Here is a 13,012-nt window from a genome sequence, read left to right as displayed (position 1 = left end):
GTTGTGAAAGAGCTGAAGGTAGAGATCATTCTCTAGGGAAACAAGAGAGACTACCTAAGATTTGTAGTCTATTTACAGAAGATGATGTTGTTGCTATAGCTGCGGCTATGCAGAGGAGAGCCAGAGACATGGAAAATTCATTGTTAGGGGAAGCAGTGGGTCAGGTGCAGCCAGCACATAACCTATAAGAGAAAAGATGAGGATCCTACAGATTATCTGGAAAGATTTACTAGGATTTTTGAAAAACATTTCTGGTTTCACAGCAGCTGCATCCCCATTCCAATATGTGGATTGCTGAACTCCAGGTAGAAGTTAAGAAACAGGTTCTACATTGGGAGAACAAAACTGTTGATATAATTATGGATTATGTCAAACATAATTGTACATTGATGCAGGAGAATGCAGGAAAGAAAGTTGAGAAATTAATGACATTGCAAATGAATGTCTTACGGAAAGAAAATTATATATTTAAAGGAAAAAGGAGAGCCAGGAGCAGGCAGCAAGGGGAGTTAGAGATAGACAGGGATATGTGCATACTCTGTAGACCGATACGCCACAGGGCAGGTGATGGTCCAGGCACAATATACAGAAAATAATCTGTACCCTTCAGTCACATACTCCATACTACTGCACTCAACCCCTCCCGTTTTCTTCAGAACGAAGAGCTTGCTGTGGCCTGCTCAAGGACACTCAGACAGTAAACAGCCACAATCAAAATAAGAATAATCAAGAATAAGGGAGGCAGAGAGTTTTTTTTTTTCAAGTAAGTCACAGAGCTACTAGGTCAGCCAGTTCAACTGTAGACAGTACCCGGAATCAATGAGATGGTAGTGGTAGTTTCTGTGGTTCCTGTGGACACAACTGTCAGTTAGCTCTTACGGGTGGATAGATGGATCTTTGAATGATGATGTATTTCTTTCAACTATGGGGTGTCAAATAAATCTGTTGGAAAGGAATTTGTTGTGCAAACTGAACCGAAATGATATGCACTACTGACTTTTTCTTATCTATTCCTTAGGATAAAGAACACTTGGCCTAGCAATCCCATACACATCCCCCAGCAGTGGAATGCAGAGATTTTAGCGACCGCAGATGTGGCCTTGCTAGAAGCTGGGCCTGAGCTCCTGTGGTCCACACACGCTAATCATATTGGGCGCATTAAGAATGCTACCCCCTTGAGAACCGTACCTCAGTATGCTAGTAATAGAGAAGTAGGGAAAGGTATTGTCCCAGTTATTAATGCTTTGTTGAAACAAGGAGTCATAGGTAGACTTACGGTCAATTTGATCCTTTAAGGCTAAATAAAATACTTAGAAGTTTATTATGGGTTTTATAAGCAGGTAATGCCTGTGTTATACATCCTGTTGTGCCTAACCCTGTTACGATACTTAGCAAGTAACCCTGTTACTTTCTTGCTCTGTGAATGACTATTGTTTGCTTTCTTTCTCTGTTCCCATTGCAGAAGAGAGCCAGTATCTGTTTGCATTCACGTTTCGCCAGGTCCTGTATACGTTTTCAGTTCTACCACAGGGGTACACCGAATCACCTACGTTGTTTAGTCAAGCATTACGAGAGGACCTCCAGGATGTCACCTTAGCAGCCAGCTCTACTCTGGTGCAGTATATTGATGACCTTCTTGATATGTTCTAAGAATCTTGCCTCCTGCCAACAGGACACTATTGCTGTGCTACAGGCACTGGCTGAGAAGGGCCACAAGACCTCAAATGCAAAACTACAGTAATGGTCTGAGGAGGTCAAGTATCTGGGCCATACACTTAAAGGTACAGAGCGACTATTGACTCCTGATAGAGTGGAGGCCATCCGATTGATACCAAAGCCTAGAACACCAAAACAACTCAAGTCTTTTCTAGGTTCAGCCGGGTATTGTCATCAGTGGATCCTTGATTATGCTGTGTTAGCTAGACCTCTCCTCGATTTAATGAAGGGCCAGACTGATACTCATTTGTTGTGGAACACTGAAGCTGATAAATCATTTGTATCTCTCAAGCAGGCCTGGGCCCAGGCGCCAGCTCTCGATCTGCCAGAGTACACTAAGCCATTCACACTGTACTGCCACGAGGCCAAAGGGTTTGCCCAGGGTGTACTGACCCAGCAGCATGGTAATCTTAAGAGGCCTATCGCCTATGTGAGTTCTTCCTTAGATACTGTGGCAGCAGGTTTCCCTCCGTGCTTACGAGCGGTCTGTGCTGCGGCAACATGTGTGGAAGCAACTTCAGATATAGTGCTGGGGTTGCCCTTGGCAGTGATGGTTCCTCACGCAGTAAGTGCTCTTCTGTTACGCACCAAAACTCAACACCTGTCAGCCACTAGAGCTACAAAGTATGAACTGATTTTGTTGACTCAAAGTAACATTACGATCTATAGATGCTCCCCATTGAATCCAGCTTCATAGTTGCCCACCCCTGATGATGGTGAACCACATGACTGTGAGATGGTTGTCGATAAAGTGCTAACACCCAGACCTGATTTGTTTGACAAACAGATGGATAATGCTGAACTTGTGTTGTACGTAGATGGATCTGCGTCCCGAGCATGGGATGGCTCCCTAAACTCTGGATATGCGGTCTGCACGGACAGTGAGACATTCGAATCTGGTAAACTGTCTCCACAATGCACTGCACAGCAGGAAGAGTTTTGCTTTGACAAGGGCATGTTGTTTGTCAGAAGGCAAGGTCGTAAATATTCACACTGACTCGAGGTATGGATTTGGAGTTACTCACGATTTTGGTGCCATATGGCGAGAAAGAGGTTTCATTAACTCCTCAGGTGGAGCAATCAAGATTGGAAAGATGATTGATAATTTGTTGTCTGCAATACTACTACCGAGAAAGCTAGCTATTGTTACTAAGTGTGAGGCTCATACTAACAATACAGATGATGTTTCAAGAGGAAATGCTAGAGCTGATTTAGCAGAAAAGGCTGCGGCCAAATCTTCTGATGTGTTCCAGGTCTATTTATTTTATTTTTTTGGTGTCTCAGCAACCAGAAACACGCACTCCCTCTCTTCATGTTGTGGTGGACCTTCAAGTCGCTGCTGATAACACTGAGAGGGATGGTTGGTTTTCTGTTGGCTGTGTGAAAGATTCCACATGCATTGTTCCCTTGGTTGGCTCGCATGGCGCACGGATGTGCCCATACGAGCAAGGGGGGTATGGTTTCCATAGTAAATACAGATTGGTTTGCACCTGGTTTTTCCACAAAGGCTGAGCAACATTGTGCTCAGTGTCATACCTGCCAGCAGCATAATCCCGGAAAGGGACCAAAGAGAAGAGACGCAGCCCACCCGCCACCAAGTGGTCCTTTTATTCATTTACAAATTGATTTTATGCAGATGAACAAGTGTTGTAATTTTGAATATGTACTTGTTGACATGTTCTCGAAATGGGTAAAAGCCTACCCATGTCGGAAAGTTGATGCTACCACGGTATACAAGATTCTCATGAGAGATGTGATCTGTAGATATGGGACCCCCACAAGACTGTCCAGTGATAGAGGTTCACATTTCACGGGTCAAATTGTTTAGGAACTTTGTAAAGCGCTCCAGATCAACCAGCATTTCCACTGTCCCTACCACCCACAGTCTGCGGGGGCAGTGGAGAGGCAAAATGGAACTTTGAAAAACAAGCTAGCCAAGATATGTGAAGAGACTGGCCTAAGATGGCCTGATGCACTCCCACTAGCTCTTATGGCCATGAGGTCCACTCCCCAGAGGAGGAATGGACTTTCCCCACACAAGATAGTTTCAGGGAGACCAATGAAATTGCCTGTCTCTCCCCCACTATCATTGAAACAGATGGATGATACAATGTTAAACTTGTGTTACGCCCTAACTAGAGCAGCAAGGGTTGTGCATTCACAGGTGAAAGCTGCCCTGCCTGAACCCGTTGGGCAGCCATGTCATCCCTATCAACCAGGAGACTGTGTACGTGAAAGTGCAAAAAAGGAGGACCTTGGTTATGTCCAGGAGAGAAATATGCCTGTTTCTAGTATCATTGATAAACTGTCATTATGCTGTTTGCTTATGAAGTGAATAGCTATAAGCTAGTTCTTTTGTGGGGTCTTAGGAAATGCCTGTGTTACTAGGATGAATCAGATGTCACAATATCGCCAAAGTGTATAATGCCATGCAACTTTGAACAAGGAAAATAGAAGGAGCGTTAAGGTCATTTTGGGGAGCCCTATCTTTAGAACTAAGCAAAATGCTACTTTCACTTCATCGACTTTGTACTTTTCACCTGTGATTGGGTACTACCTAATACTTCTTTAAATTCTTTAATCATGTATGCTGTGCTGAGTAGTAACAGATAAAATATTGGTTGATTATTAAGGTTTAAAAATGTTATGAAAACTTGTGAAATGTAAAGCACTACAGCAGACCCCAGATAAACAGTTGATAAATGTTTGTTGTGTTGATGTTAAACATCAAAAGGGGGGACTGTGGAAGAAATTGGGATTTCCTGTGTGCTTACATTATTCACTAATCAATAGAACTAGTCATTGGATACTAGTTAGTACGTTCTCATGTAAGCTTGCTATTAATAAGAGTATATTGTGTCTATGTGTCAGGTTAATAGATGTTCGGGGTCAGGAGAAAGTACTGGCTAAACGTCCCTTGTCATGACTACAAGGAGAGCTCCAACTATGATCTCTCTAGTCTGAGAGTTGTCCTGTGTTGGGAGCAGTGAATCTCTTTCTCTGAGACTGTTGTAACGTCATTACTGCCTGACTAACCCTGCCCTATAAAAGATGGTCCTCCGGCTTTCCCAACGGAGAGAGACATGATTGAGACCTAAACCTGGTGTGAAAATAGACGAAACACAAGCAAATTAAGAAAACATCTTCATTAATTTGCACACACATGCGCAGCATTCAGCAAACGCGCTGCAAATACACACAACACAACCAAATACATAAACGCGTTGCAAAAACTAAAGCACGCAAACCAAAAACGATGCATCCAGTTTTCACAACGGAAGTTCTCCAGGCCTCTAGGGGGAGCGCTAAGTGGAACAGCTTGATTTTCGGCCCCACGGAGCGAGAGAGAGAGAGAATATGAGAAGTTTGGACCAACATCGAAGTAAAGAGGCGACATAAAAAGGTTAGTATTCATTTTTACATGTGGCCCTCCTCTTTTACAGTTTTTCAAAAGAGCAACTTTGATTTTGGTCCCATTTCCAAAACAAACTTCTCATATGTTCTCTCGCTCCGTGAGGCCGAAAATCAAGCTGTTCCACTTGGCGCTCCCCTAGAGGCCTGTTATCAGAAGCAGAAATGGCAATCATTCGCTACTGCCAACAACTGAGATTCAGTGACTCATGCAAAGCAACAGTGAGTCGCCAGTGTTCCATATACAGGCTTGATCCAGTCTTGAATGATGGGCTCTTAAGAGTTGGAGGGAGATTGAGTAAGGGAGCAATGCCTGAGGAGGTTAAACATCCACTCATCCTTTCAAAACATCAGAATGTCTCTTCACTCATTCTCAAGCATATTCATTAAAATCTGGGTCATAGTGGACGCAGTCATACACTATCTGCTGTAAGGAAGAAGTTTTGGATTACTAATGCCAACTCAGCCATACGGAAGGTCATCAGTGAGTGCGGGTTCTGTAGGCGCTCTAATGGAAGAGCTATAGAACAGAAGATGGCTGACCTTCCAAAGATGAGAGTCCTCCCTGATCTACCACCCTTCACCAATACAGGAGTGGATTACTTCGTTCCCGTCAAAGTGAAGAGGGGAAGATCAACCTGTAAGCGCTACGGAGTCTTACCTGTATGGAAAGCAGAGCTGTCCACTTGGAGGTAGCTGTATCTTTGGAAACAGATGCTTGCATGAATGCCATGTGCCGTTTCATCAACAGGAGAGGCTAAGTGGTACAACTGAGGTCTGACAATGGCACCAACTTCATTGGGGCAGAACGAGAACTGAGGGAGGCTGTTGCTGCTTTAAACCACGACCAGATTCAAGGAGCCCTTTCTCAGGTCAGAATCCATTGGAGCTTCAATCCACCAGCAGGCTCGCATCATGGGATGGGAGCGGATGATCCGGCTAGTGAGAAGGGTCCTCAGCTCTGTTCTGCGCCAGAAAACACTAGATGACAATGGGCTGCATACAGTGCTTTGTGAAGTGGAGGCCATTCTCAATGATCGCCCAATTACCCAGCTCTCCAATGATCCGAACGACTTGGAGCCGCTCACTCCTAATCATCTTCTACTTCTAAAGGGAAAAGCAGCTTGCCCCCTGGAGTTTTCAGGCCTCATGACCAATACATGAAAAGACGATGGAGACAGATTCAGTACATCTCAGATCTTTTCTGGAAGCGATGGGTGCGAGAGTACTTGCCCTTACTCCAAGAGAGGCAAAAATGGAACCAGAAGAAATTAAGTTTGAGCAGGGGCGACAGTGGTGATGGACTCTTCAGCCCCTCGAGGTTCCTGGCCATTGGGCAAAATTCTTGAGGTCTTTCCAGATGAAAAGGGCCATGTACGTTCTGTAAGACTACAAACCAAATCTAATGTAATTGAAAGACCAGTAACAAAGCTGTGTTTAGTGCATGACGTTTGAATTATTAAGTCCTATCAATGTTTGGGCTTATTGTAACATGTTTGTTTGTTTTGTTCATTGAATTGTTATGTCTGCCTGCCATTAACAATCAGGGGCTGGTATGTAGCAGCCAAATGGGTTGCTACAGTCAAATGTGTTGTCACTCAATGTGTAATGTCCCTGTTGTACACTGGGTGTTGCTGTTCATTGCACAGGTGTTTTTAGGTATATAGGTAGGAAGCCTACTGTTGTGGTTAGGTGTTGACCCAGGAAGGGCAAATGGTTTTGACCGCTATACCGCGAAGGTTTGAGCGAGTAACATGTCGTTGCTCTGCGTTTTAATGGACAATCGTACAATAAATGGAGAACTGTTTAACGCAATCAAGAGGTAATCATCTGTAAACTGATCTAAGCGCGTCAACCAGGTTATTCCTGGGGAACAACAACCCAGTAGCTCAGTAGTATACTGTGCTCCCACACAGCATATTGTTTGTAAGTTGAAAGAGCACCATGTGATGGTGCTCTGCCACCCTGTGTGACTATACTGAATAAAAACATTTCGCAAAAAAATTAAAATAAATAAATAACCTGTGTTGTCATGTAAATCTACAATTCAAGATGCATGTTTGTCCAGATCTATTTTTCAGCAAGATAGCTAAAGCTAACTGAAGCTGAGTTGAATCACGATAGTTTGTTTGCTAAGCTGTAGTGCTAACGTTACCCACCTAAGTCGATCCCGTTTGCTTCGACAACAGAAGTGGAAACAACTAACGTAATCATTTCAAATGATATCTAGTCAATCTGTTGAAAACAGTGTTGTGTAGACACAATGGATTTATTTGTACGTTTTTATTTCAAGTCTCCACCTTCAATGTTTCAGTGAGTGCTGTTGGCCATGTTGCGTCTTTGCTCCGCAGCTTCACTCGTAAACCAACCAATTAGTGCGCAGCTCATCTATATATTCATGAGCATACCATAAAAGGAGAAAACAGCTTGTTTCATTATAGGCTATTTCACATGGCAGCCCAACCAATGTTACATACCCTATTCGGAGACCTTAAGGAACAGTGTGAAATACTCAAAAAACCCAGACAATCACCCCTTTAAGGGTGCTTTTGCAAACCGATAATATTGTAAGGAAACCTTAACTCTGACTTTAAGGAAAATCTTAACTTAAGGTGTTTTGTGCAACCGGCCCCTGTTACATTGTTCAGAATCAGAATCAGAATGGGATTTATTCGCCATGAAAGTTTGCACAGACAAGGAATTTGCTTTGGCAGGAAGGTGCATACAATAAACATATAGGGACCTAAAATGTAAATATGTGGACTATCTATACTAAGGGTACATAAACTAGCAGTACTAAGTGGGATTAGAATTAAATTAAATATACAATAAAATAAAATATAAGTTGCCGTAATTTACAATATAAAAATACAAAAATACAAATATTACAAAAAATACAAATGTACAAGATACAATTTTGTAATGCAGTGCAAAAAGCAGTGTGTTTTAAGAAGGAAGTCATTAGAGACAGTGTGGTCCCTTGGCCTTGTTGAAGAGGCCAACAGCGGAAGGGAAGAAACTGTTTTTGTGGCGTGAGGTATTGGTCCTGATGGACCGCAGCCTTCTGCCGGAGGAGAGTGACTGAAACAGGGAGTGTCCAGGGTGGGAGGAGTCGGCTACAATCTTCCTCGCTCGCCTCAGGGTCCTCGAGGTGTGCAGGTCCTCGAGGGTAGGCAGATTGCAGCCAATCACCTTCTCAGCAGTGCGGATGATACGCTGCAGCCTGCTCTTGTCCTTGGCAGTGGCAGCAGCGTACCAGACGGTGATGGAGGAGGTGAGGATGGACTCAATGATGGCTGAGTAGAGGTGCACCATCATTGTCTTTGGCAGGTTGAACTTCTTCAGCTGCCGTAGGAAGTGCATCCTCTGTTGTGCTTTCTTGATGAGGGAGCTGATGTTCAATTCCCACTTGAGGTCCTGGGAGAGGATAGTGCCCAGGAAGCGGAAGGACTCCACAGTGTTGACTGGGGAGTCACACAGGGTGATGGGGTGAGTGGGGCTATGTTCTTCCTGAAGTCCACAACCATCTCCACTGTCTTAAGAGCATTGAGCTCTAAGTTGTTCTGGCTGCAGCAGGTCACCAGGTTGGCCGCTTCCCACCTATAATCAGACTCGTCTCCACCAGAGATGAGCCCAATAAGGGTGGTGTCGTCCGCAAACTTCAGGAGTTTGACGGACGGATGACTGGAGGTGCAGCTGTTGGTGTACAGGGAGAAGAGCAGAGGAGAAAGGACGCAGCCCTGAGGTGATCCGGTGCTGATGGACCGGGAGTCAGAGACTTGTGTTCCCAGCTTAACGCACTGCTTCCTGTCAGACAGGAAGTCTGTGATCCACCTGCAGGTGGAATCAGGCACGTTCAGCTGGGAGAGCTTGTCCTGAAGCAGGGCGGGGATGATGGTGTTGAAGGCAGAGCTGAAGTCCACAAACAGGATCCTGGCATAGGATGCTGGGGAGTCCAGGTGCTGTAGGGTGAAGTGGAGGGCCATGTTAACTGCATCGTCCACAGACCTGTTGGCTCTGTAGGCAAACTGCAGGGGGTCCAGTAGAGGGTCTGTGATGGATTTAAGGTGTGCCAGCACCAGGCGCTCGAAAGACTTCATTACCACAGAGGTCAGGGCGACGGGTCTGTAGTCATTATGTCCTGTTGGCCTTGGCTTTTTTGGCACAGGGATGATGGTGGAGGACTTGAGACAGGCTGGCACATGGCATGTCTCAAGTGAGGTGTTAAAGATGTAGGTAAACACCGGAGACAGCTGGTCAGCGCAGTGCTTGAGGGTGGCTGGAGAGACAGAGTCCGAGTTGTTGACATTGATACAGGTTTTCACCTGTGTTTCTTCATGTGTTTATACAGAGAACCACTTTGAGCAAAGAGTTTGCTACATTCCTGACATTTATATGGTTTCTCTCCTTTGTGTGTCCTCATGTGTTCAACCAAATGAGACTTCACGCTAAATCTTTTGCTACATTCTTGACATTGATATGGTTTCTCTCCGGTGTGTATCTTCATGTGTTGTTCCAGAAAACTACTTTGAGAAAAGAGTTTGTTTCATTCCTGACATTGATATGGTTTCTCTCTTGTGTGTGTCCTCATATGAGTAAACAAATTACTTTTCTGACTAAAAGTGTTGTTACATTGTTGGCACTGATGTATTGTTTTTCCTGTGTGACATCTCTGTGGGATATTTTCCCTTGGCTGAGCCTCATTGTTTCGTGGTCTGTTCCGCAAAAAGCAGCACTCCTCCATGTTCCTCCTCCTCCAAATTCTGAGCTGTAGGCTGTAGGACAGTCTGGAGCTACAACAAAGAGGGGCTGACAGTGATAAAGAAAGTGTTTTGTCCGTCTCTTCATAAACGGAGTGACTAAATTCAGTTGAGTTCTGGATTTTAATACGCATTTATCAATCTGCAGATTGGGAGAGAAAACCAGACCTCTGACAATAAATGACAACACAATGTTTTCTTAATTTGCAGCGCGTTTGCACATGTCGGCCACCGTAATCTGGCCTTTAATCTGAGGAACCAAGCAACCGTTGTTTTGAGGTGCCTCCAATCAGAGAAGTAGCCAATCAGGCCAGGAAACCCAGGGGATCATACACTGAGCTGGTAAGTGACAACATACCACATCTAGGGGCTGTGGTTTCATCTCCATTTTAAATTTGAAGGAGTCTGTCTCTACACACCACTGCAACCCTAAAGCTCTTTCCACTGGTAACTGGTCACGGTCCAGGTCCAGCGCTTTTATGTCTTGAGCCCTCTGATCAGCTGCAATGGCCTGCAAAACACTGCAACATTTGCTAACCATTTTTCCAGAAGAAAACCCCCTTTTGCACATAAAGCAGTGAGTTCTTCAATCATATGGATGGCCTTTTGTGCTGTAGCTGAACTTTTTAAGTAATCATCCACATAGAAGTTGTGTTTAACAGCTTATAGCACTTCAGCTGAACACTGGGATTGGTTGTCATCTGCAGTTTTTCTTAGGGCATAAGACGCGCAATTGGGAGAGGAAACGGTGCCAAAGAGGTGCGGTCATTCGATACTCCAGGAGGTCTTTAGTGGTATCTCCATTTGGCCAACAGAGAAAGCGAAGGAAATTCTGATCTTCCTTAGCAACTCTGACCTGGTGAAACAGGGCTTGAATGTCTCCCATGAATGCCACGGGCTCCTCTCTGAAGCGAGTAAGCACTCCTAACAATGAACCCATCTCTTTGTTATGATCAGTGACCTATGCTCTTTTGTAAAGCTCTGTCTTGGAAGTCGCTTTGGATAAAAGCGTCTGCTAAATGCGTAAATGTAAATGTAAATGAACTGGTGAGATTGGGACCCTGCAGGAGCTGACCATTTAGACACACTCCTTGTAAGGGGGCCCCACAGTCGAACACTACCCGCAGGCCACCCTTTCTTGGATGGTGGACCCCATGATGTGGGATGTACCACACCTTCCCACTCTCACCAGACAATTGTTGCCATGGTACTTGTTCAGCATAGTTCTTTCTGAGGAGCTTGTTCATGTATTCGGCATATTCTGTGTGGAAGCCTTTGTTGTTCAGAAACCTTTTCTTTAAGCCCTGAATACTTTGCCTGGCTATCGCAAAGTTATTAGGTAAAAATACCTCTTTCTTCTTAAAAGGCAATTTCAGGCAATAACTCTCGTTCTGGAGAACAGCTGATTGTTATGCTATTTCCAGGAAACTGTGGTCTTCTCTTGACATTTCCTTCTCTTCTCTGAGGTTTTCATTAAAATCATGGTTATACTGATCAGTCAGCAATTTTTCCAACAAAATGAAATCCTGTTCACTGTAGCAGAGGGAAGTTGTCGCTCCAAGGGTTTGTCGTGTTTAGTCAAGGGACCATTGATGGCCCATCCGAGCAGCGTCCTGATTGCATATGGGCCATTTCCACAACTGTTTATGACTTCCCAGGGTTCCAATATCCAAGGAGCATTGGCACCTATCAGCAGGTCAACGTTTACCTTTATCCTATGGTATATGCACAGATGTGGCCATTTATCCAACTCTTCTGCATTTACCATGTCATGTACAGTGACCGGCATGTCTTTCTGGGTAAGAACTTCTGGAACGATGTGAAAATCATTGCTGTTCAGACCAGTAATCATCTAACCCAGTGAGGGAATAAGCTGGAACAACCTTTTCTTGGCCCATAGTCCGCAACAGAAAGTTAGTCCTTCTGCCTGTAATGTTCAACTTTTGCATTAGGTGTTCTGAGCAAAAAGTACCAGCGTCCAAGAAGGAATATGTACTTATGATCCGATTCCCTTTAGCTGATTTCACTTGCACAGGTATAATGGATAGTGCGCATCGATCCTGACCTGCCCCTGTATGGCCACAGAGTTTGAGTGAAGTCAACTGATTCCTGGATTGTTCCCTCGAATGTTCCTGTATTGCAGTACGTCCCTCACCGGCCCCTGTTTGGCCACGCAGTGTCTTTACATACGTTGATGGATTGTTGGATTGTACCCTTGCTTGATGTTGAGTTGTAGTGCGTCCCTCGATATGAAGCACAGTAGGGTGAGTTAGACCACAGACCTTACAAGTCAAGCGCTGCTCACAATTACGACTCATGTGCCCAGGGTGTAAGCACGCGAAACCTCTGTCTTTCAAGAAGCCAATCCTTTCCTTGTGCATTTTTCTCTGAAACTGTCTGCATTTCTCTAAATCATAACTTTGAGCACAACAGAGAAATTCAATGTCGTCAGGCGTGTCTGTCTGCAGTTGCTTCAGGAAGGCCCTCATGCAAATCCATAGATCCGACGACATTTCCTTTTACTCTATGTCTGGGCTGTGACTTAAACTTGGTGAAGTTCTTTCCTACTACAGCATTAGATGATTGATCCTGTAGATCACCAAACACGGGGTCGGAAAGAATTTCTCGTCTTTCAATGAATATGACCAAATCATAGAAGTGGGCTCTCTGGTTAGAAGTCTCCATTATTACATGTGCCTGGGTCCTCCATTGCTCCCTCATTTTAAAGGGTAACTTAGTGAGGCTAGTTCTCATATTCACCGGCATATCCAGTTCCTGGACGTATGGCAACTCTTCCATTACATTACAGCAGCGCCGCAGGAAAAAGCAGTATGTGATTTAGGGATAGAAGGGGATAGAGGGGGATAGAAGGGATTTAGTATCCTCTGATTTTATCATTTCCCCTGCTAGAGCTTTCTCTATATAGGCAGCTGCAATTTTATGCCATAATCAAAAAGAAAACAGAGCGGACATTGCATTTTCATTTTTGTGTTCTGCCCGCAAAGAACTGCCCATAATTCGAAAACGAAAATGCATTCTGAGCGGCGCAGCAGAGTGACGTCGGTAGCCGCTCTTCTTCAGCTCCCTGCTGACCGACGTATCTTGTTCGGTAGGGGGCGGTGTTT

Source organism: Osmerus eperlanus, chromosome 22, assembly GCF_963692335.1.
Source record: "Osmerus eperlanus chromosome 22, fOsmEpe2.1, whole genome shotgun sequence".
NCBI lineage: Eukaryota > Metazoa > Chordata > Actinopteri > Osmeriformes > Osmeridae > Osmerus > Osmerus eperlanus.
The sequence above is the reverse complement of the archived record's forward strand: the minus strand, read 5'-3'. Positions refer to the sequence as shown.